The sequence below is a fragment of the Vigna unguiculata genome, chromosome 8 (assembly GCF_037176805.1).
Source record: "Vigna unguiculata cultivar grain cowpea cultivar isolate G323 ecotype 2 chromosome 8, ASM3717680v1, whole genome shotgun sequence".
Classification (NCBI taxonomy): domain Eukaryota; kingdom Viridiplantae; phylum Streptophyta; class Magnoliopsida; order Fabales; family Fabaceae; genus Vigna; species Vigna unguiculata.
Genome location: NC_140799.1, coordinates 12,343,528 through 12,352,254, shown reverse-complemented (window position 1 = coordinate 12,352,254; position 8,727 = coordinate 12,343,528). Strand labels below are relative to the sequence as shown.

Genomic DNA, 8,727 nt, shown 5'->3' with positions numbered 1-8,727 from the left:
AAGCAGTGGAATCGACCTATTTTTCTTTACTATTGTTTCTGTCTTATTTTATCTTCTTATCTTTATCTCTTATATTTTTATTATTTTATTTGACTAACCATTTTGTATAGATTTTATAAGAAATAACTTGTTAAAAATCAATTTCGTGTTCGTTGGGAGACGACTTAGGGTTAACTTAACCCATACTAATTTTTTGGCCACTTTCTTAACAATACTGAAGTTGTTATAGATAAGTAGTATTAATTTGATCGCTTGACGACAACGTTATCAGAAACCCATAATTGGGTGAACAAAGACGCGTCACCTAGCGACACGTAGCTCTCTGCCAGGCGGTTCCTCGCAAGAACCCAGGAATACTCATGATCAGCATGAGTCGCCTGGCGGCTAAGAGTAGCCCGCCAGGCGGTTTCTAAGATTTTTCCAGAAACACAAATATTGCAGAATTTACAATTTACATACATTCAATGGACATGCTTTTCATACAAATTAAATGATATAATTTAATGAAACAGGTTCAGCTCCCATAACCTGGTTTCCTTTCCTTATTTTGAATGTGAGATGGTTCTTCTTGGCCAAAAAAAATGTCTTCCCTTAGTGCTCCCGCATTCCAGCTCCCGCATTCCAGCTCCAAACATACTCTTAATTCTCTCAACACACTCTCAAATTCGCTCTCTCTCACTATGTAACAATGGCAACCTTGCAAACCTTTCTTCTAACCTAAAATTGGCTTTTTGATGGTGCCTTAATGCTAGGTTAATTACTAAAACGCAAATTTGGTTTAATGATGTTTGTAAATACCATTAAAGGACCATTATGCACTACAAAAAAATCAGTTAACAGAGGAGGTTATTTAGTAGAGGTTTATTGGACCTCCACAAATAAATTTAATTAAGGGAGGTTTTTCTAACTTCCATTAAGTTTTAAAGGTTTATTCTGAAAACATTTTAGACTTATTTCAAAATCTCTAAGATACTTTTTTATTTCCCTCAATTTTTTTCATTCATTCCCTCTTCCCTTATTCCGAACCCTGATTTTCGATACTCCACGACCAATGCATCAGAACTCTCCACTATTGAATTTGGCCTCACCACCGTCATCTCTCACCCTAAATCTTCCGCAACTATACCGTAGGACACGCTTCAATCCCCTCATATTTTCGTTTTTTTCTTCTTGTTCCTCGAATATGTATGATGCGAAGATCTCCACAGTTCAGATGCACCTGGTGAGTTTAATGCCTTGCACATTATTTTCGTTTCTGTTGGAATTGATGATAGGGAGAACGTTTTAGTGTCCCTCTTCGGCCTCGTTTGTATGATGCAGATTTTTAGGGTTAAGGTTTATTCTATTCTCATTCTCCCACTTCCACATTGATTTTTGTAATTAGTTTCATGGTATGACTTTTCTGAAACGAAGCTCTCAAGTGCGAGTGGGAGTAAGAGGAGGGAAGGGAAAACTCTGTAGGTGTTATGGTTTCGAAGAGAAGGTGGGTACACACTTTTGTAGTTTGTTTGGGGAAATTTCTTCACCTACTCCTCTTAAGTTAAGAAACATTTTTCTAAAAGCAAGTTTTATGCAACTGTATCCATTCATGGAATTAGAACCTTAGATTGTTTGTTATTTGGGCCATATTTATTTCAGAACTTTTGGCTCTCTGTTTGGATACATTCATGGAATGTTTAGTTCATAGATTTCTTGACAACATTGCATTAGCTTGTGCCTTTTCTAATTAAGTTTTTGGTTAAGATCTTTATCCTTGGCTTGGTGCCCCCTAATGTATTGTAGGTGGGTAATGCTCTTGGGGATGCTAGTCCCAATGTTCAGAAGATCTAGATTTTTCACGGCTTCTCTCTGGGTGTCCTAATCTTGAAAATTTGGAAGCCATTGATACACTCGTCAATTTTGAAGGAAAGTTCATCCGATTCCCCAAGTTGGTTAGAGCATACATCCATGGAGATGCAGTTCCATTGGAAATTGTTAAGAATGTTGAAGTTTTGTTCATATATTGGGTAATCACTGTTAGTTTTTTTTCTTATTACTTTCCAATTTTAAGGAAAGAAAAGGATTTTATGATGTTTTGATATTATTTTTGTGTCTCTTCCAGATGTTTCGAGGAAAACTGGATCTTTACTTTCACAATTTAGTTGAACTTGAATTGACCTACTTATGGTCGATTATTATCAAATGGAGTTGGATCTTTGAAACCCTTGATCATACTCCCAAGCTTCAAAGTCTTACCATTTGTTATTCTAAGGTTTGATGATGATTTAACACTTGGACGTATGAATTTTCTTTTTATCTGTTTTTCAAATATTATTATTAATTAATATAATCTTATGATTGTTGTTGTAGGGTTGTTTTGGTTCATTTGATAAAGACGAACCCGTTCCTGAATGCATTTCATTGTATCTAAAAAGGTGTTGTCTTAAAGGTTACATTGGTTCCATAGATGAGACTGTATTTGCAAGATATATTATGTAGAATGCAAAATATTTAAGAACCATGAAAATCTGCACCGACGGTGATGCTACTCCTGATATGAAATATTCTATGATAAGAGTTTTATCCTCATTCGAGAAAAGCTCAGATTCTTGCACACTCTCATTTGAATAGTTAGAGAAGGTTTCTTTTGTTTGTCTTTCCGTTAGAAATCGCAAGAATTATATTTGTCTTTGAATTTTTAAGTTTGTATTGTTTTAGGAATATTCGATCTTCACATTTGCAATATTATTGAAGAATTTCTATGGATGAGATGCAGTATTATTTGTAATCAATTGTATGATCTTCAACCAATTTTTACTTTCATGTCTCTATTATATTACTTTCATGAGCTTATATATATTTAAGATTACTTAATAATGCAACTCAATATGCATCAATTGCTATCACATCCTTTCTTTGTGTTTGGTTTAAGAATTTTTATTTGAAACCGTTAACAGAATGGAGGAAGAAAGACAACCATTGTGGAGGAAGTTGTCAATTAGTTCAATCAAGATCAGTCCTGGAATGATTCAAGTGAGTACTATTCTGGTATGAATTCTATGTTGGTCAAAATGTTGTATATTTTTGTGATTGAACCAGCAAAATTTTGTATATTGTGGTCTAAAATCTACCTGGTGGTACTAACAACCTATATTTTCACTTTTTTGAATACTTAATCTTCTCTTCAACATACAAAACCTACTAACAACAATCATCTAACTATTTGTTCTTTAGGTGTGATGTGACTTAACATATATGGAAGATGTGTGATTCTTTGATAGAAAGATGGTATTTCACATGAGTGTTCAAATTCATTTTAGTAAAGTCAAATGCTTAGGTTTTTATACTAAATGTAGTAATGTGTGAGGTTGTATGAATAAGTAGATCTTTAAATTATACATATTGTCAATTATATTTTGTAAAACTGAATGTTACATTGGAGTTATTACACTTAAAAAAAGAACATTTTTCTGATACTAAACAAATAACTTTGTACATCATTTTCGGTTCCGTCCTTCATTATTATCTAAAATATAAACAGAACATAAATGCCTAAACGGGTTTGTATTAAATAATGGAGAGAACCTTTTACGCATTCTTCATTAAAATATTCGTAATATGATGGAGTGGATTTTATTATATTATCCTGTCCTTTTGGAACCATTTAAAACTGTGCAGCTTATGTAAGCAAAGAGCAGCACCATTATCATGCATAAAATAACATTTGTTTAATCATTCTACATGCATGTATCACTAAAAAAAATTAATACTTAACAGAGGTTATTTTGGCGAGGACATTTCTACCACTGATTGTGCCACCAACAATTTATGAAGCAGGTGGACCTGCCATATATGTTGTTCGAGACATTGGTTGATTACAATCCTTGCCTCTGAGGTAGTAAGAAAGATATCATAAAATACTCATTCAATTGTTTATAGTTCATATTTCCATTTTTGAATTCCTTATTTTGTGATAAATTTTAAGGGGGAAAGGGCCTAATTAGCAAGACTTTATAGAGTCGTTTAGGTACTCTGTACTTCATCCATTATCGGTCTTTAGCTTTCATAGGATTGTTAATTTTTAATGGATTCAAGAGAAGTAAGTTCCTAAATGGAAGTTTACTAAATCTTATTTAGCTATTATCTGGTACAAGTTTACTTTGACATATATTAGTGACAAAGCAATATTCAAAAGTCATGCAGAAATTTCAGTCTTGATTTTTATTGGCTGAGATAGACTATTGATTAGGCATTGAAAATGTTGAATCACGGTTACCAAAGTTTACTGCGACGCAAGCCAGGTTACTAATTTGGTTCATTTGACTTTATTGGCCTTTCTTTAGTCATTTTTGAATGTAAGTAATCAATCTACAACACTTTTCATCAACTTTCTAAATTGCTTATATCTTGATTTTGATCATGGTTAACATTGGCTTGTCTTATGTGTTAATAATTGCAATTGAGCGTAATGGAAATCCTTAGGTATAATTGCAATTGAGCGTAATGGATTTCAACAAGCTCACAATTATGCACCAGTTTTTATTTGATATGATATAACAACAATGATTTGATGAGTTTTATTTAGCTGTGTTACTTTCCAGCATCAGAGCTAAAAAGGTGAAAGCATAATGCACTTTGTTGGATAGCTTTTCGGTTTCTCAATTTGGGATTTGAATTGGAACTCTACTCTGTTCATGATTATTGCATGGTATATTGGTATACTTATGTTGTGTTGATAAAGCTTGCGGAGAAGAAACATCTCTGGATGTTAATGAGTAGTGACTCTGGTATGTGACAGTAATTCATCCAAATTTTTTATTATTAAAAGTGATATATAGTGGGAAGAGGGAATATTATGCTTTATGTTTGTCAACATTTTAGTGGCTCTTACAGTAGTATTATTAAGAGTTTTTGTATTAGTGCATTTGGTCATCAGAAAAAAAACTGACTTCATTATGTACTTGTGTCCTGTTAACCAGCTAAGAAAAAGACAAAGAAAAAAAAGGGATTCTTTCAAGGATGGAGAAATGGATAATCAGATCTCTGCTGCTGTTTTGTTTCTTCAAAGCCAAATATATCTATCTGAAGGGCTAAGCATGGTAATTCTGTATATATTTTGTCAATGGCGATGTCTTGCATTATTTCGTCTAGGAATGGACATGTGAGACAGAAACATTATGGCTTGAGAACCCAGAATTTAGTAGTCTGTATGTGAAAATTGAGAACACTGTTTTCCCAAATGGACTAGATCATATTTTGTTACCTGTATACGATAATTTGCTTAAGTAGGATATTTTTCTTTTCTTATTTGATCCAAGTTTAGTGGACTTACATTCTACAACAATCAAATTATTTTTGTAGATGTTCGCTGCTTTGAGGAATGAGCACAAAATAGTTTCGCTGTAGAGCTCGTTCAACACAGAACATGAGGTAAGGTTTTTTGTTTCCCCATATACAATTTTCAAGTGTATTCAAAAATGACTTGTCTTTGGTGAAACTAAGGGTGTGTTTCGGCGAAAACTAGCGGGTAGCCAATAAGTTACTAGTTAATACTCTCCTAGTGGACTTGGTTTTGGCCTATCTAAATATTATCGATTTATTGTAGGGCTTGTTGTGGCTTAGTCTCTTGTAAGCATGCTTCATACCGCTAACATATATGTAGAAAAGACAATTGATTATCAATGATTCATAGTAACGTTCACAAAACAATATTTGTGGAAGGAATCAAAGTGTGTAGATTCGAATTTATCCAAAATCCTGTAATACCGCTAACATATATGTAGAAAAGACAATTGATTATCAATGATTCATAGTAACGTTCACAAAACAATATTTGTGGAAGGAATCAAAGTGTGTAGATTCGAATTTATCCAAAATCCTGTAATTGATAAGTATGATTTTTCTTTTTTCATCTTCTATGCTTTGGAATTTTAGCCTCTTTTGAGTTTCCACATGGATATTAAGTGGATTTATCTACACTTTTGAAAAAGACAACTAAGTGACCGATCCTTTTACTTGATCTCCATTTATTATTCTACTCCTGATTCATTTTACAATCTTCTTTACAACTAAGTGACCGATCTGCTAAATAAAAAATGGTCAATTGGGTTTGATCTCAAGACCTTAAGGACTAAGCAAATGCTTTACCACTTAGTTAAACACTATATGTTTTTAAAAGGAATTTTAAAATATATATATATATATATATATATATATATATATATGATTTTTGTGTATATTTTTTTCAACATTAAGTATTTTCTTTTTTAATATTTATATTGTAATTGTTAACACTTTATCAAATCATCAATAAAATTAATTTTAGTTCATTTTTGTGTACTTTTTGAATTTATATATTTTATTTATTTTTTATTATAAAAATAATTTTATTAAATTAATAAATTATAAATGCAGATGTGTAATTGTAAATAAAGGAGGTTTCAAACCTCCACAAAATAATAGTTACCAATAGAAAAGGTTAAAACCCTCAACAAAACAACCTCCGCAATATAACTTGGAAATAGAAGAGGTTAAAACCCTCCACAAAACAACCTCCGCAATATAACTCGGATACCAGGGGTCGTCCAAAACCTCCGCAAATAGTTTGTGACGACTCTAATTTTGGAGGTTTAGAAAACCTCCACAAATTAATTTGCAGGGGGTGAAAACCCCCACAGATTGACAAAATAACCTCCACTAAATAATATTTTTTTTGTAGTGATGGTTGATTCTTTAGCCTCCCTTGGCTGCCATTCAACTAGGGTTTTTTCTTGCCCTTTCACCTTCATGCCAAAGGATTTTTTGCAAAAAGAAAGTTTAGTTTAGTTGCACCTTCATTCAACCAATTCATGTTTCATGATGATTAATATAATTCTATGATTACATTATCACTTAACATGATCAAGCATATTAATAAAAATACCAATAATTAAAAAAACACACAATTGGCATACATAGGACTCAAACCCAAGTCCTCTCACACAATTAAGTACTCTCAACCACTTGAACTAGTACTTTTTCACGTCACATCAATCACTATTAAATGCCATAAAGGCTTTCACGATCCGTATTTATTAATTAATTAATTAAATTTCACTGGTCTTACAGTAACAAATCTAAATTTTACAACGGTTCACGTGTTTAGAACTACCACATAAAATAACAATAATAATAATCACCGTCATAATAAAAATAAAAATAATAAGACGAAGATGAAAATTGATAAAGTCAAACAATTCTTATCACAAGAGGAAGAATATAAGGTAAAATTATAAATTGAGAAATGATTAGAAATAGCCTGGATTGAGACACATAGAGCACTATCGTTATTCGTTAGAGAGAAAAGCTTCCACATAGTGCTGATAACGTGTTATGAAATAAAGCCGAATAACAGAGAGAATAAGAATAATAGATAATAGAGAAAAGAAGAAGCAATAGAGAATAGAGAATAGAGAATAGGGAGCAACTCATTTGTGTATTATTATTGATAGGAAGAGACGTATTTATAGATACAACATGTAATCCATAAAGGAAACAAATCAACTTAGTTAATACAAATATTTACATAAAGAGTAATGAATCATATGAGTATCAATCATATGAGTAAATGTATCAAATCAATGGACAATCATTAATTCATAACAATATTGGACTTGTCTATTGAATCTCACCTTATTTGTTAGTCTATTAAGAATGTTTTCTAATAAAGATTTTTACACAAGTATCGTTCATTAATGAGAAGTTTCATAGTTTCATTTGACATTATTGGTGATATAGATATGTCATGGAAATAAGAAAGAATTGCCATGTAGAAGAGACTAAGGTTCGAGGACATAATTAATGAGCCTCATGTACATTAGAAAGGTGTTGAAAAACATTTAAGTACTTAACCTATAATTATTCTTCTAAAAGACACAAATGGAGGTATCTATATTACACAATTTTTTAATATTGTGAAGTATCTCTAGAAGCAGGGAGTATATAATTTCATAACCATTTATTTGAGTGTGAGCTTCGTAATCAAACATTATTATTGTATAACCTAAAAAAACTTTGTGTACTTTGCATGCTTAAACCCAATGGAAGTTTAAGTGGAGATTTATAGAGGTATTGTGTACTTGGATTGTCAAGAATGACTTTACGTACTTGTTGTAAGCTAAGAGTGGTTGTAATAATATTGTCACTTTTGGAGAACTAGACATAGCTCAAATTGGGATCAACCAACACAAAATTGTGTTATTGATGATCCTTCTTTGCACACAAGGCTAAGTATTGCTTGAAAGCATTTTTGCACAAAGATTGTAAGTGTCATCAACAACATTTGTTCTTCAAATAGAGCTTCTTTATATACAATGACAGAGGATTTAAGTAGTGGGAGGGGGCCACGACCCCTGACTTTAAAAAAAAATTTAAATTACATATATTTTAAATTTTTTAAATTTTAAATTTTTAAATTTTTTAAATCATATGTATTTTTTAAAATTAGGTAATAATATATTGAAAATTAACAAAAATTAAATATGATATTTTTAATTTTTTTATAAAGTACAATCTTTAATAAAATAAAATTAAATATAACAGAGAAAAAAAATTATTAAGATAGTTTTTATTTTCTCTCTTATTGTTTCTTTTTTTAGTTTTTGATATATTGTATTCATCTCTCATGTTTATATGTTTTTCTTTTTGTTATTATAAATAAAAAGGTTAGACAAACTTATTATATTTGTCTTCATTCTTTATATTTTCTCT

At 31.3% G+C, this 8,727-nt stretch overlaps 1 long non-coding RNA gene across 18 annotated transcripts; it reads left to right on the top strand.

The window, feature by feature from the left end:
• The first annotated feature begins 960 nt into the window (after positions 1-960).
• On the top strand, positions 961-6,046 carry LOC114171281 (uncharacterized). 18 transcript variants are annotated; one of them, XR_014984135.1, is made up of 8 exons: positions 961-1,222; positions 1,783-2,006; positions 2,102-2,251; positions 2,350-3,012; positions 3,757-3,874; positions 4,565-4,766; positions 4,959-5,078; positions 5,341-6,046. It is a non-coding gene; the product is annotated as an uncharacterized LOC114171281 (long non-coding RNA). The 18 variants fall into 18 exon arrangements; XR_014984122.1 differs by having other exon boundaries at positions 3,757-4,766; positions 5,341-5,409; positions 5,585-6,042; XR_014984129.1 differs by having other exon boundaries at positions 2,350-2,619; positions 2,937-3,027; positions 3,757-4,766; positions 5,341-6,040.
• Positions 6,047-8,727: the final 2,681 nt, after the last annotated feature.